Source organism: Heliangelus exortis, unplaced genomic scaffold (genome assembly GCF_036169615.1).
Source record: "Heliangelus exortis unplaced genomic scaffold, bHelExo1.hap1 Scaffold_135, whole genome shotgun sequence".
NCBI classification, from domain to species: Eukaryota; Metazoa; Chordata; class Aves; order Apodiformes; family Trochilidae; genus Heliangelus; species Heliangelus exortis.
In genome coordinates this window covers 319388-345134 of record NW_027285952.1, presented here as the reverse complement: position 1 = coordinate 345134, position 25747 = coordinate 319388, and the positions used below count along the sequence as shown (strand labels likewise).

Genomic DNA, 25747 nt, shown 5'->3' with positions numbered 1-25747 from the left:
GCCCCCAGTATCACCAGTTCAGGTAGCCCCCCGTGCTCCCCCTGATGAGGACTCAGACTCAGATTCCTCAGCGGTGGATCAGAGACGGGTTACAAGAAGCCAAACAAGGGCGAGACAAAGTAAAGATGTGGGTGGTTTATATCCACTACAAGAAATTGCAATGGGAGGACCGCAGGCTGGTATGGGATATGTGGTTGTTCCTTTGAACTCAGGAGATGCAAGAGAATTTAAAAAGGAAATGGGAAATTTATTGGAGGATCCTTTAGGAGTGGCAGAACGTGTAGATCAATTCTTAGGACCTAATGTGTTTACCTGGGATGAGTTGCAGTCAATTTTAGGAATATTGTTTACTGTAGAGGAACGGGGAATGATCAGGAGGGCAGGAATGAGAATTCAGGATGAGCAACATCAGCATGGTCCTGCAGCCGATATTAAGTGGCCCCTTCAAAAACCAGACTGGAATAACCAGGATCCAGTACATAGGGGACATATGCAGGACTTGAGAACTATAATTATTCAAGGTATTAGGGAATCAGTCCCACGAGGGCAAAATATTAATAAAGCATTTAAGGAACACCAAAAGAAAGATGAAACTCCTACTGAGTGGTTAGAAAGGTTAAGAAAGAACTTACAGCTTGTACTCAGGGCTGGACCCAAGTACTCCAGTAGGAGAGGCTTTGTTAAAGCTCAGTTTGTGGCTAAATCTTGGATGGATAGTAGGAAAAAGCTGGAGAAATTGTTGACTGGATGAATTGTTGAGGGAGACTCAGAAAGTGTATGTGCGAAGAGATGAGGAGACAGAGAAGCAAACAGTGGAAATGATGGTTGCTGCTGTCCGAGAAAGTCAGAGACCGGCAGGTCAAAGACTAATGGGTCAGGAACTGGCTGAGCATACAGGACAGTATCAGAGGCCTGGTAGAGTTCCAGGGCCACCTGAAAGGACTAAGAATGTAGTAGTTTGCTATTATTGCAAAAAGAAGGGTCATATGAAGAGGGATTGTAGACAAAGGAAGATGGATGAGAGAATGTTTAAGGAAGATTAGGGGTGTCAGGGGCTTTACTTGCTGGGGACCAGAGAAATAAAGGAGCCCTTGATATAAAATAAGAGTAGGTCTCCAGCAACAGGAGGTAGAATTTTTAGTGGGCTCGGGGGCAGAAATGTCAATGGTCCGGATTCTACCTCCTGGGTGCAGCATATCCCATGCTGCCCCAGCCCATCCAGGTAAGCAAGTCTGACTAATGCTGGAGATGCCAGCAGGTTTACATTTGGGGACATTACTCTTACTGGGAAGTGTGCACAAATGTTACATTTTGGTAAGTGTCCTTGCAGGACCTAAAGTCTGCATTGACTCTGGGGATGGTAACAGTTCCTTGCGTTGTGCACATCTGCAAGTAATTGTTCTGAAACTGCCATCTTAAAGAGAGCTGAATAATACCAAGTATTAGAAAGCTTGAAACCAGATTTTTAGAAGGGTTACGCATGTAAACACATGTAAATGTCCATTCTTGGAGACTTTTAATAATGGACTGCAAGTCTGAGCACCCGGATAAAACATCAAAGAATGGGTGGCTCACTCCAACTTAATTTACTCTGAAAATCTTTGAATGTTTTGCACAGTAGTGCTCTGGTTTAGATCAAAACCATATATGAAATGATTAAGCAACAACTACATGATTACCAAAAAGCATTGGTCTGGCAGCTAATGCACAAAATATCATAGAATTGACATAGTTCCTGCAGAGTGTATCTGGGTGAAATACTCCCTGAGGTGGGAATGTGAGGACTGTTTGTGTAGTTAGAGGTATAGGATAGAGCCAGCACCTGGGGGCTATCAGAAGGATAGGCTGACTATATTTATTGTTCAAGATGGGAACCAAGTCTTTGTGAAGGTCTTGTAAAAGAAAGCTCAGTCAAGATTCCCTTCTGTCTTAGGAAGGAAAAGTCTTTCCCAGGTAGTCAGTGGATGGCAGGGAAGGTGCTTCTTTCAGTTCTTTCCCGTTTTTGTTTTTTTTTTTTTTTTAATCTCTTTTAGGAAGGATCCCCTGAAGAGAAGAGAGGCAGTGGGCAAGAGGTGGCAGCTGCAGTTCCTGAAGGTAGGTCTTTTTCTTGTTCATTGGATCTGGGTTTTTTTTGCTGGTTTGTTTGTATTGTTGTTGTTTGGTTAGGCATTTTTGTTTGGTTGCAGGGTTTTTGTTTGTATTTTTTGTGGGGGTTTTTTTGTTTGTTTTTTTCCTGGTATGGCTTAGAAAAAGAAGTTGTTTTTGAAATGTATTCATCTGTGCTGTCCTATGTTGACTTTTCTGCCTAAAGTTTGATTCTGTTATGACCTGTAGAGCTTGGGGATCGAAAGAAACAGAAGTTATAGTTTCATTTAGTGTTTCGAGGTAAGGGATTAGAGTTTAGGTTTGAGGGTTAGGGTTTAGGATAAGGTTTTACGATTCAGCCCATAGGGTTTAGGGTTAGGGGTTAGAGGTGAGGGGTTAGGTATTAGGCTTAAGGGGCTAGGGGAAAGCCTTAGGGTTATGGTTAGGGGTTTAGGGTTGAGGGATAAGGGATAAGGGTTTAGAGATTAGGCTTTAGTATAAGGGTTAACGTGAGGGTCATGGTTAGAGCTAGGTAAAAGTTATGTGTAAAGGTAAGGGTAAAGGTTGGGGTTAGGGGTAAGGGTTAGGATAAGGGTTAGGACTAGGGAATATGGTTTGGTTTTAGGGTTAGGGTTTAAAGTTCAGAATTAGGCGTTAGGGGTTAGAGTTCAGGTTAGGGTTAGTGCTTAGGGATTAAAGTTTTCAATTAGGGTTACGGTTTATTGTTTAGGGCTAGGGTTAGGATTTAGGGCTTGGGCTTTGGCTTTAGAGGTTAGAGTTTAGGGTTAGGGTTTGGGTTAGTTATTGGGATTAGGGGTTAGAGTTGGGTTTCAGCCTGCCTTGAGCAGGGCACTCAGACAAGATGATGGTCAGCAGTGTCTTGCAGCCTGAGGCATTCTTTGATTCTGAATGATCTGTAGGATCATGCCGCAGGAGGTGCATGGGAAGCTCATCGTTGAGTAATCAAGGAGAGGGTGCTGATGAAGGAGAGGAGAGGGTGATTCTGTGAATGGAATTAGAAAGTGAGTTCCATGGGGCTGGGTTGGCTTCAGTTGAGTGGAATCATGGAATCATGGAATGGGTTGGGTTGGAACTAGATGATCTTTAAGCCTTCCAAGCCAACCCATTCCATGATTCCATGATTCCATGATTCTGTGACACAGTTATACTAACTACAGGTTAGTAGACAAGTGTCCTGGTTTTGGCCAGGACAAAGGTTATTTTCTGTCTTGTAGTTTTTCTTTCAGCTGAGTCTCTTGTAAGTAGTTGCACTTGCTGAAATTAACAGCAAGTTTCTGAGGCAGTGTGTGTTTCCAGGACTGATAACACTTGATGTTTATAGTTACTGCTAGAGACTGGTATGCAGAGCCAAGGACACTGCACAGCTCTGAGGAAAACATAAAGAGGTCCCACTTGCAGCCCTCCTTTGGGGAGGAACGGACAAGTTGGTGCCAGAATTGACCAAACAGAATATTCCATCCCATATACATCATCCTCAGTATAATCTGATGGATCACGAGGATCAAGCCAGATTTCCTGCCTCCAGCTTCCGGCTCCCTGCCTTTCCTGCCTTTCCTGCTTCCTTTCCTTCACCTGGCATCCTGGAAGGATCCCGTCCGTTCGTCTGCCTGTGGTCCTGATCCGTGCCAGCTCTGATCTGTGTGTTCCTGCCTCCAGTTCCCGACTGCTGCCGACTCCAGGAGTCCAGCCTGGACTTTCCCAGAGCTGTCCTGCAGCCTCGGTGGTGACGTGAGAGCTATGGGGGGGAGGGGGGAAGGAATGTGGTATCCATTTTCTAGTATATTTGTATATATTTAGTAATTTTTCCCATCTATCATTAGTGTTTCATTAAAGTTGTGTAGTTTAGTTTCCAACCCATAAGTCTCTTTCCTTTCTTATCAGGGAGGAGAGAGAGATTAATAGAGAGCGTCTGTTACTCGGTTTAATTGCCAGGCCAGTGTTAAACCGTGACAGATTTATTGGCGCCCAACGTGGGGCCCGAGCTAATCGGCTCGAGTCCAGTTCAGATTTTGACTAATTTGCCTGAATAGTTTGAATTCCAACTCCAGTCGAAGAATGGCTTCGTCGAGTGGGAATTAGAATTAGTGGGAATTAGTGGGAATTTTCCTTTGGAAATTTCACAGAGTTGGAGATTAAACCAATCATGCCGTACCTTTGATACTTAGGGTATGCAATCTGTTTATTTGCAGCTGGAATTGCTGTTAATATGTGGTTTTTCAATCGTAAGAGCTGCTTAAGAACCATCGTTGCAATATGGTCCTCAATATTGATGTATATCATGGTGCATGGTGCAGTGGTGTTTCATATAAGGGTTAAGAACTTTGATAATAATTACATTTTCAGCCTTCTTTTGAGGAAATATACCTCTTTTGGGCTGAGTTCAATGGATTCTTGTCAAAATGGCATTATGCTTGTTATAGTTTTGAGCCTCCTGATTCTTGTAGCCATTGTTGTTCAGGTGTCTGTGAATATTTTTATGTGCTATCATATGTTGGTGAGGAATACGACAACTACAACTAGGGGAACGAGCACACCTCATAAAGAGAGCACCCCCACTCCTGCCATTTCTTGCCCCACCTCACACAAGGGCACAACTCAGATAAGGCCGGCCAGCATCGCCAGTGTTTCTGCTACAGCTGCAGCTCCTGTCTCTACCCCCACAGACACTGCTGCTCAGAAAACGAGCCCTGCTGCTGCTACTGCTGCAGACACCACAGCTTCTCCCCCTCATCCCACACAGTTACTTGTTGACCCTGTAACTAGGAGAAAAGGAAAACAATGGAAATCCGAAAAGAGCCGTAACCCTTCCACGTCTGAATGAGACGACCAGGTGACAGAGGAGATAGAGGATACTGCCTCTCCTCGTAGAGCAGCTAGAAGAGACTCTAAAGCAGAGTCAGCTGAGGAGGACTCAGACTCAGAATCTGCTCAGTCCTATTCCATGAGAGACTTGCGTACTCTGAGAAAAGACTACAGCCGTTTTTCAGGTTAACCACTTCTCTCTTGGTTACTCCAATGCTGGAATGAAGGGGCTGCTACCATAACATTAACTCAGAAGGAAGCTAGACAGTTGGGATCCCTGGCCAAAGATGCAGGTATTGATCGGGCATTTGGGGAAAAGGCTGGAACCACCAGCCTATGGAAACGACTCTTGGCAGCTGTAAGGGAGAGATATCCCTATAAAGAGGAAATAGACTGCCCACAGGTCAAAGAATCCAAACTTGAAAAAGCTATCAGGTATCTGGAGGAATTGGCTGTACGAGACGTGATCTATAATGCTGATGACATTGAAGATCCTTATCACGTATCGTGCCCTAAACCCATGATGCAAAGGTTTGTGCATGCTGCACCACCACCTTTTAACCATACACTATCAGTAATGCTATGGGTTCCTGCAGATGTGGATGCAACTGTGGGTGATGTGATTAAAACAGCACGAGAGTGTGAAGATGCTGTCACAGCCCCTCGTCGGGCCTGGGTCTCAGCTATAAAAAGAACATCTACAGTACATCGATGACATCATTGTGTGGGGTGACACAGCAAAGGAAGTCTACGAGAAAGGTGAGGAGATAATTGAAATCCTTCTAGAGGCTGGTTTTGCTATTAAAAGGAGCAAGGTCAAGAGACCTGCACAAGAGATACAGTTTCTGGGAGTGAAATGGCAAGATGGACGTCCCCACATCCCAATGGACGTGATTAACAAAATAACAGCTATGGCCCCACCAACTACCAAAAAAGAAACTCAGTCCTTCTTAGGAACTATTGGTTTCTGGAGGATGTATATTCCTTCTTATAATCAGACTGTGAAACCTCTCTACGAGGTTACCTGGAAGAAGAAAGACTTTAAATGGGGCTCAGATCAACAAGCTGCTTTTGAGAGTATCAGACAGGAGATTGTGCAGGCAATGGCCCTTGGACCAATTCGAACAGGGCCAGACATTAAAAACGTGCTTTACACCGGAGATGGAGGTGATGGTCCTACATGGAGCCTCTGGCAGAAAGCTCCAGGAGAGACTCGAGGCCGACCTCTAGGATTTTGGGGTCGAAACTACAAAGGCTCCGAAGCCAATTACACAGCCACTGAAAAAGAGATACTGGCCGCATATGAAGGAGTTAGAGCTGCTTCAGAAGTGACTGGTACTGAAGCACAGCTCCTCCTAGTGCCACGATTACCTCTACTGGGTTTTATGCACACAGGTAGAGAATCTTCCCATCATGCTGCCGATGCTACCTGGAGTAAATGGATTGCTCTACTCTCACAGAGAGCTAGGACAGGAAGACTTGATCGTCCAGGAATTGTAGAAGCAATAACACATTGGCCAGAAGGCGAACACTTTGGAATGACACCAGAAAAACTGGTAAAACGGGCTGAAGAAGCCCCACCATATGATCAACTACCAGAGAATGAGAAACAATATGCTCTTTTCACTGATGGATCCTGCCGTCTGGTAGGAGGCCATCGAAGGTGGAAAGCTGCCGTATGGAATCCTACATGACTAGTTGCAAAAACAGATGAAGGAGATGGTGAATCAAGTCAATTTGCAGAGGTCAAAGCCATCCAATTGGCTTTGGACATTGCTGAACAAGAAAAGTGGCTGAGACTTTATCTCTATACTGACTCATGGATGGTAGCAAACGCCTTATGGGGTTGGTTAAAGCAGTGGAAACAATACAACTGGCAATGTAGAGACAAACCTATCTGGGCTGCTGAACTATGGAAAGACATTGCTGCTAGGTTAGAGAAACTTGATGTAAAAGTACGTCACGTAGATGCCCGCATACCTTCATATCGAGCTACTGAGGAACATCAAAACAACCAAAGAGCAGATGAGGCTGCTGAAGTGTTCCAAATAGATCTGGACTGGGACCATAAAGGTGAACTGTTTTTAGCCAAATGGGCCCACAACGCTTCAGGTCATCAAGGCAGGGATGGAACATCTCGATGGGCTCGTGACCGAGGGGTGGATTTATCTTTGGACGCTATTGCGCAGGTTATCCACGACTGTGACATATGTGCTGCAATTAAGCAAGCTAAAAGGTTGAAACCTCTGTGGTATGAAGGGAGATGGTCAAAATATAGGTATGGGGAGGCCTGGCAAGTCGATTACATCACACTGCCTCAAACCCGCCAGGGTAAGCGCTATGTGCTTACAATGGTGGAGGCAAGTACAGGATGGCTGGAAACATATCCTGTGCCTCATGCCACAGCCCGGAACACTATTCTGGGCCTAGAGAAACAAGTCTTGTGGAGACATGGTACACCAGAAAGAACTGAGTCAGATAATGGAACTCATTTCAAAAACAGTCTTAATAATAACTGGGCCAAAGAACATGGTATTGAGTGGATATACCATATCCTCTATCATGCACCAGCCTCAGGTAAAACTGAAAGGTACAATGGACTGTTAAAAACTACCTTAAAGGCAATGGGTGGTGGAACTTTCAAAAACTTGGGACAAGCACTTGGCAAAAGCTACCTGGTTAGTTAATACCAGGGGTTCCATCACTTGAGCTGGTCCTGCTCAGTCAGATCTTCTACACACAGTAGATGGGGACAAAGTGCCTGTGGTGCATGAAAAGAATCTGCTAGGGAAAACAGTTTGGGTTTATCCTGCATCAGGCAAAGGCAAACCCATTCATGGGTTCATTACTGTTTCATTAAACTTGTGTAGTTTAGTCTCCAACCCATAAGTCTCTCTCCCTTATTCTCTCTCCTTTCTTATGGTGGAGGAGAGAGAGATTAATAGAGAGCGTCTGCCATCGGTTTAATTGACGGGCCAGTGTTAAACTGTGACACAGGGACATGGGAACAACACGGGGTCAACATGGGATCTACATGTGATTAACATGTAATTAACACGTGATTAACAGGGGGGTTCAGGCCAATCACAGGGTTTTGTTGACATGGGATGGACATGGGGTCAACAGTCTAGGAAATACATAGAGTGTACAGAGGATAATTTCCTGCTCCAGCCGGTGAATGAGCCCACCAGGGATGGAGCCCCGCTCGACCTCCCGTTCACAAACAGAGAGCGGCTGGTGGGAGATGTGGTGGTCAGTGGATGTCTGGGACACAGTGGTCACGAAATAATCAAGTTTTCAATCCTCAGGGATGCAAGGAGGGCTGTCAATAAAACCTCTATGTTGGACTTCCGGAAGGCAGATTTTGGCCTATTCAGAAGACTGATTCAGAGTGTACCCTGGGAAACAGCCCTTGGAAACAAAGGGGTCCAGGAAGGGTGGACGTACTTCAAGGAGAAAGTTCTGAAAGCACAGGAGCAGCTGTCCTGGTGTGCCGAAAAGGCGAGCCGGTCTGGCTGAACTGGGAGACTTTGAAAGAAATTAGGGTTAAGAAGAGAGCCTACCGATTGTGGAAAAAAGGGCTAACTACTCAGGAAGAATTTAGGAATATAGTTAGGTGTTGTAGAAAGAAAATTAGAGAGACAAAGGCACAACTTGAACTGAATCTCACCACCTCTGTGAAGGATAACAAAAAGTCCTTTTACAGATGAATCGATAGCAAAAGGAGGGGCAGAGAAAACCTCCATTCTCTACTGGACTATATATAACAATATAGTTATCCAAGATGAAGAAAAGGCTGAGGTATTTAACACCTTCTTTGCCTCAATTTTCTACAGCAAGACAGGTTATCCTGAGGACAGCTGGCTTCTTGAGCTTGTAGAAAGAGACGAGAATCTGAACAGCCCCCCTGTAATCCAGAAGGAAACAGTCAGTGACCTACTGAGCTGCTTGGATCCCCACAAATCTATGGGACCTGATGGGATCCACCCAAGGGTGATGAGGGAGCTGGCAGAACAGCTCACCAAGCCTCTCTCTATCATCTACCAACAGTCCTGGCTCACTGGGGACATCCCAGATGATTGGAAGTTGGCCAATGTCACGCCAATCCACAAAACGGGCCAGAAGGAGAACCCGGGAAACTCCAGGCCCGTCAGCCTGACCTCAGTGCCTGGCAAGGTTATGGAGCAGATCATCCTGGGGACAATCACACAGCACCTGCAGGATGGACAAGGGATTAGACCCAGCCAGCATGGGCTTAGGAAGGGCAGGTCCTGTCTGACCAACCTGATCTCCTTTTATGATCAGGTGACCCATCTGGTGGATGAGGGGAAGGCTGTGGATGTGGTCTACTTGGCCAGCAAGGCCTCTGACACCATCTCCCACAGCATTCTCCTGAAAAAGCTGTCAGCCCACAGCTTGGACAGGGGCACTCTGTGCTGGGTTAGGAACTGGCTGGAGGGCCGAGCCCAGAGAGTGGTGCTGGATGGTGCTGATCCAGTTGGCAGCCGGTCACTAGTGTTGTCCCCCAGGGATCAGTCTCTCAGCCCAGTTCTATTTAATATCTGAGATGAGAATATCTGTGCTGAGAGATGAATGAACAAACTGCTCCAGAAGTCAGAATGGAACCTGAAAGTACCTTGAAGCATTGTTTGGCCCCACTGAGGACCATTGCTGCCAGAGCCTCCCCATGGCCTTGTTAGAGCAGATCACTGGAGGCCATGATTGCAGGGAGGCAAAGATTCTGTATAGGTGGCTCTGAAAGCAAAGATTTTTCATTATTTATTTATTAATGCAGCATTGAGGACAAACTCTGAAACCCAGGCAATGGGAAGGCAGAGCCCATCCCTCTCTTATGAGTCAGGACTCTTCCTAGGGACAGTGGAGTATGAAAACGTGTAATAAAAAAAAATTCAGACACATCTTGACCTCCCCAAGAAGGGGAAAGAAAGTCCAGAGCCCCAGGACAAAATTCCTCCTGGTAGACCATGGTGTTTGAGGCAGCTGCCACGTCTGGGGTGACAAAGCCCTTGGTCCTGTTGGGCCTTTCAGCCTTCCAGAGCCCTTGGCCACCTCTCCTGCAGGCTGCCCTACACTGTCCATGCCTGCAGCTCCTTTAAACTGCTTTAGAAATGCTTTAAACTGAAGGACAATGAGAGAGGAACCCAAGATGGCAAACACCTTCCCACCATCACCACTACAAGTGATCTGGAATTAAACCAGGCCTGCTGACCCCAGGAGTCCAGCCATAGTAATTTTTCCTTTTTATCATTACTGTTTCATTAAAGCTGTGTAGTTTAGTTTCCAACCCATAAGTCTCTCTCCCTTATTCTCTCTCCTTTCTTTATCAGGGTAGGGAGGGGCATTAATAGAGAGCTTCTGTCATTCAGTTAATTGTCGGCCAAGTGTAACACCCTGACAGATTTATTGGCACCAAATGTGGGCCTTAAGCTAAATATCTAGAGCCCATTTGAAAATTCAACTCATTTATATGAACAGTTTGAATTTTGACTTCAGTGAAGGATACCCAGATGGCTCCGCTGAGTGGGAATCAAGCTATTTTCTCTGGAAATTTCACAGGGTTGGAAATTAAACCAGTCCTGCTGTACCTTTGGTATGCAGGGTGTGATCTGTGGCTTTTTATCTGGGATTAGTGTTGCTCTGTGGTTCATTCTTGGTAACAGCTGCTTACAAACCATAGTTGTGATATGGTCTTCAACAGTGTGGTACATGGTACAGTGTTGTTTCACACACCTAGGAGATACACATAGTATACACATTTCATACACATAAGAAATATCCCTATAAAGTGGAAATAAACTGCCCACAGGTCAAAGCAGCCACACTTGGATATGAAAGAAATATCTGCATGAGATGTGATCTATACAATGATGAGTCTGTAGATCCTTATCACATGCCATGCTCTAAGCCTGGGAGGCAAAGGTTTGTGCATGCTGCACCATCCCCATTTAACCATACGCTATCAGTAATGTTATGGGTTCCTGGAGAAATGGAACCAACTGTGGGTGATGGGATTAAAAAAGCACAAGAATATGAAGATGCTGTCATGGCTCCTCATCAGGCCTGGGTCTCAGCTGTAAAGGGAACAGCTGAAAAACTGCACCTACCCCATCACAAAGTCCTGGTGGCCTGGAACTGTCTGGGACCATGTCACAGAATCATAAAACCATGAAATGGATTGGCTTGGAAGGGTTCAAGATCATTTTGTTCCAACCCCCTGCATGCATGGGTAGGGACACCTCCCACCCAACTGAAGCCAACTCACTAGAAATCTGGACACAGAGACAAAAGCAACCTCACGTTCCTGACCCTTTCCCCAGACATGCTCACATTGCTCAAATGTAACTTTTTTCTAAAATTTTATGTATTTCAGTTAATAACTGACATCACCCTGGTGCAAGGTGCTCCAGGGCTGCAGATCCACATCTGCCCCTCTGTGCTCCTCCATGGGCTGCAGGGGACAGCTGCCCTCTCCCCACAGCCCTTCCTTCAGTCACTGACCTTGGGGTCTTGTGGAGGGCTGGGAGCAGGCTTCCACCTCCTTCTCCATGGACATCTTGGGCATTTTCTGCCACAGATATTCCATGAGCACCCAGGGCAGCTGCTGACTCCTGAGGGAGGTGCTCTCCTAGATATGGTCACCATGGAGACCCCCATGACAATGGTGTCCAGGACCCAGACCCTGCATCACAAAGCCCTGGTGGTGGCTGTGGAGATGCCCAGGCCTGGAACTGGCTGGGACTGTGTCAAAGAACAATGGAATCATGGAATGGGTTGGGTCGGAATGGTTCAAGATCATTTAGTTCCGATCCAACCCATTCCATGATTCCATGATTCCACTCAACTGAAGCCAACCCTTCTCCTGTCCCCATGGAACTCACTTCTTAATCCCATCCACAGCATCAGCCTCATTCAACAGTAGTGTCTCTTGGAGCTGCTCAAGGATGAGCTTCCCGTGCTCCTCCTGCTCCATGATCCTACAGATCATTCCCGCTATCATTCTCCAGATCATTCTGAATCACAGAATACCTCAGGCTGGAAGAGACCCCTGAGCATCTCCGTGTCTGAGTGCCCTGCTCAAGGCAGGATGAACCAGATGAGGTTGCTCAAGGGCGTCCCCAGCGTGTCTTCATCCACACAGGGGGTGAAAGTGCCTTTTGTCCCACCCCACAGGGGGATTATAAAGACAGGAAACAGTGTTGGCACAAGTTCTGGACACTGAGGCACTGTCACTGCTTGCCAGGAGGACTTTGGATCACTGATGGCACTGTGACCCTCATCATCTCGTGAACTTCCCACCCACCACATCACCCACCTGGGTGGGTGACATCACCAGTCTGGCTACAACAGGACAATGGTAGAGCATGGCAAAGGGCATTCTAAAGGCATTCAGGTGCACCCCATGCCTTTCTGTCCCCTGCCCACTCTGCTTCAGCAATCCCTTCTTTGTCCTTCACCTGCCTGGAACAGGCTCATTTCTCATTTCCATGGTTTTCCTTTTCTCCCACTCCCAGGGCCAACAAGTATCTGTGTGTGCCAAGAGGGAGAGGCTGTGGTGTCTGCAGCAGGAACAGCAGCAGCGTTGGCTTTCTCAACAGCAGCAGTGTCTGTGGGGAGCAGCTGCAAAGAAAGCAAAAGTACAAGACAGAAAATTACCTTTATCCTGGCCCAAACCAGGACACACCTGGCTTAGATTTTAGCCGTACCTCTCACTAAGCAGAGGTCTGCACAAATAAAATGATATCCTCTTAACTTCAGAATGACTGACAGTGTGGTATGGTGTGACATAAAGAGATATACCATAGATACAGGAAGCACAAACCAGCAAATAGACTGGAAAACCTGCTGATGAGGTCCTTTGTTCCAGCTGCAGACCACCAAGGGAGGGATGCTCTCTGCTTGGCTGTGGGACCCGCTGGGAACAGGACTCCCCCAGAGATTTCTCTGCAGGGACCCAATGCTTCCACCAAAAGTATTTAGGAGTGAATTCTTTTCTCCATAAGAGACCTTAATGGCAAAGCTGTCTGTGCCTTAGAGCTTACTGCCTGTTTCTTGAAGAGATGCTCTCTCTGGGGATATCCAAATTCCTCTTTCTGTCTGACAAATAGGAAAGTCCTGTCCCCCTCTGCAGGATGTGTCTGTCGGGTGCTGGTCAGGCTGCAGAAGTCATTCTGTGCAGAGGCAGCACAAGTTTTGACTGGATCCCCAAAGGGAGATGGTGAGATGAGTATTTGCTGCTGTGAGTTGTGTCTGAAGGAAAGGGAGCAGATCAGAGGGCTCGGTGTGGAGCCCCGTGTGACAGCTCTAGAGCAGAGCTGCCATGAAGCCTCTTTTAGAATGAGGCTCTGAAACTTGAGTGGCATCAGAAAGCACTGGGAAGAAATGTCCATGTGCTTTCCTTAGGAAAATGAACCCTCTGGCCCACAACAGGGAACTGGAGCTGAGCTCTGGCACTCCAAACTGAGCCATGCCAGACACGCAGCAAAGGACACGATCACATTGCTCGTGCCCAAGTGATTTCTGGAGCAGTCTTTCTACTTCCAAGGCCCTTTCTGCACTCTTGAAAAGCAGGCTATGTTTTTTCCTTCAGAAATATGGGGTTTTTCTATTCCATTTCAAAAAGCAGGTGTGCAGAAAATGAAAAAGGGTAAAGAGGAGCAGAACTGGTAGCAGCAAGAAATAAAGGTCAGAGACTGATGAAAACTTTAAAACCAAAATCCAAATCTATTTATTTACAAAAATTACAAAAAAGGAGAGGGTGGGGATGGCAGGGAAGGGAAAAAAAGAAAAGGGAAGGAAAGGGAGGGGAAAGTGGGAGGGAAAGGGGAGTGGAAAGGGGAGGAGAAAGAAGGAAGGTGAGTGGGGGAATGGGAGGGGAAGGGGAAAGAGGAAAGAGGGAGGGAAAAGGGGAAGGAGAAAGGGGAAGGAGAAAATGGGGAAGGAGAAAAGGGGATGGAGAAAGAGAAAGGAGGAAAGGAGAAGGGGGAAAGGGGGGAAGAAAAGAAGCGGGGAAGAGGGGGAAGAGGGGGAAGAGGGGGAAGAGGGGGAAGAGGGGGAAGAGGGGGAGGAGGGGAAGAAGGAAAAAGGGAGAGGGGGGGAGGGGGGGAGAGGGGGAGGGGGGGAGAGGGGGAGGGGGAAGGGAGAAAGGGGGAAAGGGGGAAAGGGGGAAGGGGGAAGGGGGAAGGGGGGAAGGGGGGAAGGGGGGAAGGGGGGAAGGGGGGAAGGGGGGAAGGGGGGAAAGGTGGAAGGGGGAAGGGGGAAGGGGGAAGGGGGAAGGGAGGAAGGGGGGAAGGGGGGAAGGGGGGAAGGGGGGAAAGGGAGAAAGGGGAAAAGGAGAGAAGGGGAAAAGGAGAGAAGGGGAAAAGGAGAAAAGGGGAAAAGGAGAAAAGGGGAAAAGGAGAAAAGGGGAAAGTTGGGGGGGGAGGGGAGGGCAGGGTAAGGCATGGAAGGGAATGGGCAGGAAGGGGTGGGGGGAGGGAAAGGAGAATGGGTGGGGGGGAATGGAAGGGGGGGAATGGGAGGGGGGTAATGGGAGGGGAAGGGGAAAGAGGAAAGAGGAAGGGAAAAGGGGAAGGAGAAAGGGGAAGCAGAAAGGAGACGGAGAAAGGGGAAGGAGAAAGAGAAAGGTGGAAAGGGGGAAAGAGGGAAAGAAGGAAAGAGGGAAAAGGGGGGGAAAAGAGGAAAAGGGGGGAAAAAAGGGGAAAAAGGGGGAAAAGGGGGAAAAGGGGGGAAAGGGGGGAAAGGGGGGAAAGGGGGGAAAGGGGGAAAAGGGGGAAAGGGGGGAAAGGGGGGAAAAGGGGGGAAAAGGGGGGAAAAGGGGAAAAAGGGGAAAAGGGGAAAAGGGGAAAAGGGGAAAAGGGGAAAAGGGGAAAAGGGGGGAAAATGGGGGAAAAGGGGGGAAAAGGGGGAAAAGGGGGAAAAGGGGGAAAAGGGGGGAAAAGGAGGGAAAAGGAGGGAAAAGGGGGGAAAAGGGGGGAAAAGGGGGGAAAGAAGGAAAAGGGGGGAAAGGGGGAAAAGGGGGAAAAGGGGGGAAAGGGAGAAGGGGGAAAGAGGGAAAAATGTGGAAAAGGGGACTGCGAAAAGGTGGATAATGGGAAAAGGGGGAAAAGTGGGAAAGGAGAGAGGGAGGGGACTACACAGGAATGGAGAGGAGAGGGGGAAGAAGGGGGAAGAAAGGGGAGAGGGAGGGAGAGGGAGGGAGAGGAGAGGGAGAGGGAAAAGGGAACGGGGAGGGGAGGGAAGACAATGGGAGAGGAGGGAAAAGGGAAGGGGGAGAGGGAGAGGACTACGCATCAAAAAACCACCAGGGAAAGCCAACAGGGCTGTCATCCATCCAACAGACTCAGAACATTTATTCAGACTGACAGAAAGATATTTTCATGTCTTCTGATCCATCACAAGATATGGAACAAGCTCCCAAAGATGTAGTTGAAAGTTCATCAGTGTCTGGGAAGAAAAGAGACAAGATTCCTGACGTTACTTTTACAGGAGAGAGGGGCAAAGAGGTCACTGTCAGAACATTACGGCTACGAAGCCAGAGCTGAACACTCTCCGTGATTAAAAGCAGACAGCAACAGAAGGAAATTGGCTCAGGGGCTTCCTGCTTTGAAACAGCACCAGTCACTGCAAAGCTGTGACTCTGGAGTAATCATTACAAAATAGGTGCAATTCCTCCTGGGGCATCTGGCCTCATGTCACAGAACATGTTTGATGCCACGGATGACAAACATTCAGCTCCCCTGACAGTTGCCTGAACACTACTGAGTGATCTTTCTCTGAAGAAAGGAGAACTTTTGTCACTGATTAGCCTCTTCTTGCCTATTCAAATAAAAAGACTGAAACAGAGGAGCTACAAACACAAGCAATGAGTAAAGGGCAGCAAAGACCAAGAACTGACAGCAGGGGGTGTGTTATGGGTCAGTGCTGAAGGCAATCACTGGACACGGGAGGAGAAGTGATGGCTGAAGTCTGTGAAACTCTGTGTAGGGCTCCTTTTATGTTTGTGATTCAGGATTAACTCCAGTGAAAGGTGACTTCAGCTTTAGCTAAGTGTACCTGTGTGGAGGAAATAGGTCAGTTTCCTTTGTGCTGGTTTTGGGTTTTTTTTCAGGCAGCTGCTTAGAGCTCTACAGAGCAGAAACTTGCCATGTTCAAGTAAGTGTAAAGCTAGCAGAAAAAACCCTGTGCTTAGCACAGGAACTAAACAGCTTTCAAGATGTTGTTTTCAAGAGTTAGGAGCAGTCATCTTTTTACTTACTCTAACATGACACATTACCATGTCCAGGTTCTTCAGAGACAAATTCATCCAGGATCCACTTGTACTAGAATCATACAGAAAACACACCATTAACATGAGTGCAATATTAAACTTCTAAAACATTCTTCAAGTCCACACAAAACCAGGCAGTAACTCCAAGGGCCAAAGAAATGAGGCCATAAACCAGCAGAGGGGAGGGAAGGGCCCTCTCTCCAGGACTAAAGGAAGAGCAGTGACCAAATTCACAGCTTCTCCAGGAGAACCCCATAAAAACCCAAATGCCTCCTACACAGTGGATCTCCCACAATGAAGTATAAAGTGAGATTTATTGCAGATTTATTTATTATAGTCATACATCCTAGATAAGAAAATTTAATTTGAAGCTTAGCTGGAACCATCCTATGGCATCATCTTTGGTTTCTGGGCACTCTTGGAAAACAACCTCAAAACCCAAACTTTTCACCCCTAGCACACCTAGATGTTGTGTTGGGATGAGGAGGAGACACACCATGGGTAATCCCTGCAAATGAGTTGTAATTTAGGCTAAAAAGCACAACCTTGCATACACATGCTCTTCAGCAGTAGCTGAGGATGGGATTTCAAAATGTTTACCTTGTCTGCAGAAGAGGAAATCCTGTTCATCAAGGATTCTGCTCCTATGGGTGAGCTGGGGATGCTTCCTACTGGACTTCTGTTCAGAATCAGACTGGTGCCAGGATGTCCCAGATGAGTTGAATGGTGAACTGGATTTGCAGCCACTTCCACGCGTGTTCTTTTCTCTTCCACGAAGCCTTCTGTTGGCTTTTCCTTTTTTTTTTTTTCATCAGTTCTGAAACACAAAGACACAAAGAATTATCTCTGGCAGGAACAGATTAGGAATGACCAAACCCGTTTGACCTGAAGGGTTCTGGGGAGCCTGTATCATAGCAGTCAAACCTGAAAGAGTTACCAAGACTTGGGGCTGCTCAGCACTAAAGCTTCAAAGCAATCAGTGAATGGAGTTTGCTCTGGAATTCTGGGACAACTTCATGTACCTTGGATTTAACCTCTCCCAATTCCTTTTCCAAGCCCAGGTTGGCTTCCTCCAGGTTCCTGCAGCGCCTCGTAGCAACTTCCAGTGAACTTCTGCCACAGAGAGCTTTCCAATGTCAGCTCTCTGACATTGCCCTGATGAAATGGTTATAAGAAAAGTTATGAAAAAAGCATGAAAAAAGTTATAAGAACATGAATTCTGTCTTTTAACTTATTTGATTATACAGTTACAACTGTCTTGAATTCAAAAAGTAGGAAAATTTTGCCTGCCACCAGCAGTCAGCACCTCCAAACTATCAGCAGCAGCTCATGGAGATTTCTGTTTTCTAATACATTAAAAAATAATATATGTTATAGATAATGTTATACTTTTTGAACAATACAGCACCATACACTGAATCATGTTATTTTTTTTAACAGAACTCAAAGCAATCTGTTTGATGCAAGAGCCATAGTTTGACTGCAGATATTACTCTGGTGACTAAAGGCAGGACTTTGTATGAGATGGTTCTTTGGTCTCTTTTGGCATTCTACAAAGAATTAAACCAATACATTAAGTTAAATTAATATTGCTTACATTAAATGAATACATTAAATTAATACCAAGGTAATTTTAGAGTAACAACTTTCATAAATCTGGACAGTCCCTCCTTTCCTCCAGCCACCCACAGAACTACCATCTCCCAAAGGAACCTGGTATTTTGGCACTAGAAATACAAAGTGATTCACAGGGGAAAACCATTGACAGCACTCCTGGAGTTCTTCCCCCTCTTCCCTCTTAAAGAAACTGAAAAATGAAGAATAAGGTGGTTATCTGACACATGCAGGTATTCACCTCACTCAATCACTCCGGGGTTCAGACGAAGAAAGAAATGGAATTTTAAAGCACTGTTCACATCACTATTCACAGACAAACAGTGTCTAATTACTCAACAGGACTAGTTCCTGTTTTCCAGAAAATAAAAATTAACAAAATGGGTATAGAACTTTTCAACCTTTAAACCCTCTGCCTGGGACTGGTGGAATTTGCAGAAAAAAACTTTAACATTCTAATCAGTCTTCTGACCAGTTAATTAGCCTAACACAGCCACAAAGAAGAAATTTAAAGATTGCTGCACATCACAAAACAGAGAAGAGAAAGCTTAGTGGCTGAAATTGACTTTTTTGAGGAACAGGCAGGTCCCAAAAGACAGAATGCAGTCATGAACAGCAAAACACTGCTCAGAGCCCTCAACGTTGCAAAAAGCGTGTCCTTTACCTCCCTTTTTTTTAGTTTTTCAGCCTCATAGTTTAAGACCAGCACACTTGGCCTTTAATTCCTTGCTCATTTTTTCCAGCGTGGAAACTTGCTTTTCAGCAGAGTTTGTGGAAAATGTCATTAAAGCATCCCTGTACAGCAGCTGATGGAAGCCAGCTGGCTTTCCCTCTGGAGCTGGGCCAATGCCTCCTATGGGGACAGAATCACAGAACCACAAAATCATTAAGGCTGGAAAAAACCTCTAGGATCCTCCAGTCCAACTGGGAAACCAACACCACTAAACCATGTCCCAAAAGTTGGAATAATGTGCTCCACTCTCCCCTGAGGTGTTACACAGGACTTCAGACCCTTCTGCCCAGCCCTGCCCCAGATGCCCAACACCAACATGCCTGCCCTATTCCCCTCAGAAATACCCTCAGAAAAAAATATTTTCAAACACTTCTTAGCATGGCCCAACACACACATGTTTTGCAGATGCAGGGAAAGCATCAAAGGTCACCAAATTCCAAGGTTTTTTTTGCATGAGTTTTCTCTTACAAAGAGGAAGACCAAGTATGTTTAGTCACACACATCAGCCTTTTACAGACAAATCTCCTTCTTCACTTCAACGCGTATTTTGTATGGGGGAAAAAAAATGCATTTGACTGCATTGTTTGCAGGAACAACATAGCCCAGCTGGAAATAAAGCAGCAGGAAATACCCAGCATCGTGGAAAAGATTTTTCCCCATCCTTAGAAAACTGTACCTAACTTCAGACAGAAACACCACCTTCCTCTGAATGACTCCGCCATCACCATTAGTCACTTTCTGCTAATTTTCTTTACCTTATTTTATAACTTACTCTATAATTGACTCTGTAATTACTCTCCATTTACTCTATAATGTTACTTAGCAGTCTGGACTCTAATTCAAAATATTTGGCTTCACATACCTGCACCCCAGAGTTGTCAGAGGCTTCCTATAGGCTTTTTTTTTTTTTTTTTTGCTGGTCATGACACATGGAAAGTTCACCTCCAGAGAAAACCACTGTATTCTTCCAAGGATTTTTCCAGCAAAGCAGAGCAGAGTTATAGTTCAGTAGTGTGAGCAGTTTGACTTTTCTTTCTTCTTCTACAGGGTGCTGATGACTGCACCGTGGTGTTTTCATCAAAGCTGTTTCTCACTGCATCTTTTGGAAGACAGTGAAATTTTAGAGGTTCTCTTCTCTTTGTCAACAATTATTGGATCTCTCAGCTGTTTTCCTCAAAGCAATCTTTGGGGTTTTTTTTTAGGAGAACCCTGGGGATTCTTCAGAGGACTGCAGGATGCTCTTTTTAATGTGTTGCCAAAGCGCTTCAGGAGAGGGATCTATGGGATGATTTAAAAGTCCAGCTTGAAGGTTTACCTGGAGGCTGTTTCTCACTCTACCTTTTGGAAGACAGGGAAATTTTAGAGCTTCTCTTCTTTGTCAACAGTTCCGGGAGCTCTTGGGTGAGATTCCAATCTTTGGTTTTCTTTGAGGAGAACCCTGGGGATTCGCTTCGGGAGAGGGATCTATGGGATGATCTAAAAGTCCAGCTTGAAGGTTTACCTGGAAGCTGTTTCTCACTGTACCTTTTGAAGATGGTTCACTTTGAGCCTCCTCCCTGGGATGCCACCCCTCTTAGGTCTGGGCTTCAAGCAGAGGGTAAGTTTGCATGGCACAAGGCAGTGGTCTGTAGAACATTCTGCACCAGGCATCGCTCAGCTATGACGGACATCGCCAACATTTCTCTGGCACACTAAGACACAGTCAGTGAGGTGCCAGTGCTTGGATCCAGGATGCTTCCAGGTTGTTGGAAGAGAGTTTTGGGGATGGTGAGGTTCTGCTCAGCACAAAACTTCCCTGCAGGAACTTTCTGGGGGAGGCAGTGCAGGGTTGGTGTAGAATTTGACTTTTGACTTGGTCAGCTTGGAGGGTTGCAGCATAAATCCTGAGGAGAAGAACATGGGGCTTGTTGTAGAGTGGGAGGTGTAAGGAAATAACGTGATCAGTGACCCGACAGCAAATTTTTAAGTTTGGAGGCTTGGAATAGCTGTGAATAAAAGCATAATCCTCATCTATCAGCCCATCAGAGTCTTTCTGGGAAATACCAGCACTGCAATGAAGGAGAACTTTGATCAAATGAAGATTCCCACCAACTGGACTTAGATTCCTGTTCAGTGCCAAACTCTTTGCCAGGATGTCCCAGGTGAGTTGAAAGCTGAGCTGGACTTGGACCCAGAATTCTGCTCTCCAAGCTGCTTGTGACTGAAATGCTTCTTCTGATGCCCTTCTCATGGAGTGCAGTGTTGGCTTTTGGTAGTTCATCATCAGCTCTGAAAAAATTCAGACACATCCCAAGAATTATCTCTGGCAGGAACACTTTGGCAGAGTTACTCATAGTCTCTGATTATTTGTTGATTTCTGAAAAAAGGATTAGGAGTGACCCAACCCAGAATTTGACCTGAGGGGTTTTGGAGAGCTTATATATTAGCAATCAAACCAAGGACTTGGGACTTCTCAGCACGAGAGCTTCAAAGCTACCTGTGAATGCTCTGTGCTTCTTCCAAAACACAGAGAAAACCAACTCTGAGCTACCCTCCCTTTCCCATGGGGAGCTGAAACCTCAGACAAACTGATAAAATAGAAGCCAAAAAAAGACATTTTTTTTTTTTCCTTCACAGAATCAAATTCTGTGCTCTGCAGGGGCCTCTCCTTATTCAATAAGGGACATGAAATTCATCTTTTTTGCTATACATTCCCTTTGGAAACAGAATCCACGAAAAAAACCCTATTAATTCCATGATCATTGCTGTGACTCTTGGAACACTCAAGAGAAATTAAGAGAGTTCTAATGAAGGCAAAGTGTCTTAAGGAACTTTCCCCACAAATATGCCATCTCAGGCTTACAAACATAATGCTGACCAGGTGTAGAAGAGGAACCCCAGCAGGAAAACACAGGAGGAAAAAAGGAAACTCTTATTACCACTCCAAAAAGCCTGTACCTACCTTTCCAGTTCATTTTGTAACCATCTTCTCTTTGTCACTTCCTCCAGATACAGCTTTTCATATTTTTCCTTTAGAACAACGCTCTTTCTCAGGGTGTATTTGTATTTTTCAGGGTGTTCATCTCCACTTGCTGGTCCACTTTTGTGTTTCTCCTCCCATCCTGCCTGCCTTAGGCTCTTCTTTCAGCTGGCAAGAAAGTTTGTCGAGCTGTAGACAGAAAAAAACACACACAAGAAAAGGAACTCAGCAGAAGCCAAAAGAAGAAAAAATATTGGTAAAGGGCTGGGCACCCGGACTGGATTTATCATCTGCTGACCCAGTATTAAAATCAGAGTGAAACCAGGGGCTTCCTTTTAATCAAGAACACCTATAACATCATTTCTGATAGGATTCCTCAGGTTCCCAGCCCTTCTCCTGCAGTAGGCACCAAACTGGCAGCATTTTCCCCATTTTCCCATTTCCTGGAAAAGCACTGGAAAAGCTCATAGGAAGTCAAACACAGCCAAACCTCCTGGTTTCAGCACAAAAACCACCTCTCATGCTGTAGAGGAATTTTTACAACACACTCAAGCTTCGTTATGGCACTGAGAAACACACCATCTTTTTTTTCCCTCTACACTGAGAAATTTTTAAATATTAGTTCAGAAGATGGCTTTTACTGAAGGACAAAGATGTATTCTCCTCTTTAGGTGAAAGCTGCAGTCTGTTTTAAAAAATGCGCAGGAAATATCAGCCTTTTGTAAGGTCCCAATGGTCACCTACAGCTCTGTCCTTCTCTTCCCCCCTCCAGAAGCAAAATTTTCTGTATCTATTGAACATCAAACCTGATATCCTGTCAGTCATTAAAAGGGGAGGAAACTGGCACGGTGGGCACTTGAAAGAGGCTCTAACAGAAGGAAGAACCTTGATTTATTTGACAGGAAAAGAGACAATGAATGCTTGAGAATAGGAGGTTCCATATAAATAAAAAGATTTTTTTTTTTTTTCCCTGTGAGGGTGACAGAGCACTGGCACAGGCTGGTCCCTTCCAACCCTTAATAATTTTCTGTGATTCTATTTAACTCTGCCTCGATGTAATCACCTTCCCTGTCATCCAAAATAACTCTTTCTCTTGGAAGACAAAAACTCAAGAAACTTTTGGCCTAATCATGAGCCCCTGCCAGGGCAGGGGACTTTTCTTTCATGCTACTCAAACAGTAATAACCACCTCAAAAAGCACTTTTTTGGGTGCCCAGGAGAAGGGAAAGGCTGGGCTGAAGCCAGGGTTTGAAACAAATTCCACTGGGCTGAAACCAGGGTTGAAACAAATTCCACAACATTTTCTGCATCACCTCACAGCGTCCTGCCCAGGGAAGCAATTGGAAAGCGTTAGGAAAGAGTAAGACAGTTTTTCCAGAAGAAAAAACTTTGGGCACACTCATCTACTGCTGCAGCACCATGGAAAGCCAAATCCATTCCAAAACACAGCTCAGAAAAAAAAAACAAAAAAAAAAATTAACAATGTGAAAAGAAGCCTTGGGAAAGAGTAAGAGTTTTTCCAGGAGAAAAAACACCACCACCACCAAAAAGCCTCACACAAATCAGAGCTCACCTTTGTGTTCATTTTAGCAACTTCATTGGCCATTTCAGAATAAACATCCTTTATTTCTTTCTTCAACTCATGCAGGGACATTCGCTCCCCAAATTCCCTTACCATCTGTTTAATGCTTGAGAAGCTCTCAGACCTACAAAGCACATTTGAGAAGAAAACAATGAAGCAAAGGAACAACAAGCAGCCTTTTTCACATATTGTTGTGTAAACATTACAGAAATTTTGTCTTTAACAGAAATTACTGAGACAAAAATCCAGCATTCCTATGCCACACCTGGAGGCTCCAAATTTCACCTGTGGAAAAATTCAGATTTTCCCTGCAGGGAAACCTCCTTTGGCAGCTCTCATCTCATGGAGAGCAGAGTCTTGCTAGGACTAAGATGAGGATGGAATTTCCTCACCAACTCTTCTGCACACCCAGTTCTACATTCAAATTGAATTCAGCTTGAATTGTACTCAGGGATACGAACATGCCCCACCTCTCAGACTCTTCCTCCACTTCCATGTTTATTTCCAGCTCTCTGTCCAGATGCACTTGGAGAGGGCAGCTCAGCTCTTCCTTCTCTTTCTTTCTGTCACTCTCAGACTTTCAAAACAGAAAAAGCAGATGGCACACAGGGCACAGGACATGCACCTCATCTTCTCCCCTTAGCAGCTGCTCTACACCTCCACCTCTCAGCCAACTTCCACAGAAAGCCAAGGGACCCGATTCCTGAGAATATTTCATCACATTTCCCACCCAACAAGCCAATAGCTAACAATGGAAAGAGATGCCCCCACCCAAGCAAAGGCAAAGAGGTGATTTTGATTCACATCCTCTCTCCCTCTTGCTCTTCTCTCAGCCAAACTGCTCTAAATTTCTACTTCTATTTTTTCCTTATGCAGAAAAGGAGAAAAGGGAAAGACTGCCCCTTGGAAACTGGCAGCTCTTTCCTTTTTCCCAAGCATTAATTCACTTGCCCCCTTTTCTGCAAGGTTTTTAAGCTCCCACTGCCCTCAAAAACTCCTCAAAACCCTGAGTGCTCTTGGAAAAGAGAACAACCCTCAAAACCAAGACTCTTCACCCCTACCACACCTAGATGCGGAGTGTTGTGATGAGGAGGAGTTACACCATGAGTAATCACTACAAACGAGTTGTAACTTTAAGGTTAAAAAGCACAACTTGGCTTACAGATGCTAAGGGTGGGATTTCACATTTTTTACCTGAGCTGCATAATGAGTGCAAATGTTGTTCCCCAAGGATTCTGTTCCTGTGGGTGAACTTGGGAAGCTTCCTCCTAAACTTGAACTTAGAGAAAGAGTGTTCCCAGAATGTCCCAGACACTGCCCAGCACTGACATCCAGATCTTCACTGATGGAAAGGGAAAGAACAAGTTTCCCACAAAGCTTTCTTTTGGCTTTTCCTTGGTTTTCCTCATCTCTGAAAAAAATCAGAGACGTACCAAGAGTTATCTTTGGGAGTCACTTTGGCCCAGTTACCCTCCCCCCACCCCCCCAGGTCTTTGGTTATTATTCAACTTGTGAAAGTTGAAGGGATTAGGAGTGACCACACCCTGAACAGCTGAGGGTTTTTTTAGGATTTCTCAGCAGTCACATTTCCCACAAGGAGCAGCAACCAACACTTGAGACTTCTCAGCATGAGAGCTTCAAATCTGCGAATGCTCTGTGCTTACACAGCTTTTTCCAAAAGGCAGAGAACACCTGCGCAACAACACCCTTTCCCATGGAAAGTTCAAACCATAAGCCTCAAATGGAAGCCAGAAAAAAAAAATATTCACTTTCTTCCTTCATAGAATTAAATTCTGTTCTCTGTAGGGCACATCCTTATTCAAACAGTACAGGACATAAAATTCATGGTTTGGTTTTTTTTTGCCACTCACTGAATATAAGGAGGAAATTATTAGAGACTGGCAAAAAGGCTGACTGGTAAAGTACAATTAATTAAAAAAAAACCACCAACATTAATTCCACGATTAGTGGTGTTAGTCTTGGAATGCTCAAGAGATATTAAGACAGAGGGAGGGTTAAAGGAACCTTCCTCACAAATATGCCATCTCAGGCTTACAGATGTAATGCTGACCAGATGTAGAAGAGGAACCCTAGCAGGAAAACACAGGAGGAAAAAAGGAAACTCTTGTTACCACTCCAAAAAGCATGTACCTACCTTTCCAGTTCATTTTGTAACCATCTTCTCTTTTTCACTTCCTCCAGATACAGCTTTTCATATTTTTCCTTTAGGACAATGCTCTCTCTCAGGGTGTATTTCTCACTCTCTAATTCCTGTTTCAGGTCTCCCATTCTGCTGAGCAGCAGTTTTCTCTCTGCTTCGTGGTCGTGGGCTCTGATTTCTTCCACTCTGTCCTGGGAAGCTGCCTGCTCCTGAAGCAGGTAGCACACTTTTACCCACCACAAATTAAAAAGGGAACCTTTTTTTTTTCAACCTGCCCAATGTCAGGGGCACAGATTTACTCCTTGAGGCACTTGTGCATCCTCCAGCAACCAAGGGAGAACCCAGGAGCTACCACGGGGAAGAATTCTTCTTATTTAGAAAGAATCCCTCCCTCTCAGCACTTATTTATCCAAGCTGCTAAGGAAGGAACACTGTGGGACAGAACAGGATAGAGAAAAAGCTTCCTCAAAGAAGGAATTCCCCCACTCACCCTGCCACTTTGC

At 45.5% G+C, this 25747-nt stretch overlaps 1 protein-coding gene and 1 long non-coding RNA gene across 2 annotated transcripts in view; both read right to left on the bottom strand.

Annotated features, from left to right (window-relative positions):
* LOC139790750 (ankyrin repeat domain-containing protein 26-like) overlaps positions 1–25747 on the bottom strand; it is a 678272-nt gene that overhangs the window by 395603 nt on the left and 256922 nt on the right. The gene's annotated exons all lie outside the window — the stretch shown is intronic.
* Positions 16077–19449, bottom strand: LOC139790734 (uncharacterized). Its single transcript, XR_011723607.1, has 3 exons — positions 19405–19449; positions 16796–17012; positions 16077–16247 (listed from the first exon to the last, which is right to left on the bottom strand). It is a non-coding gene; the product is annotated as an uncharacterized lncRNA (long non-coding RNA).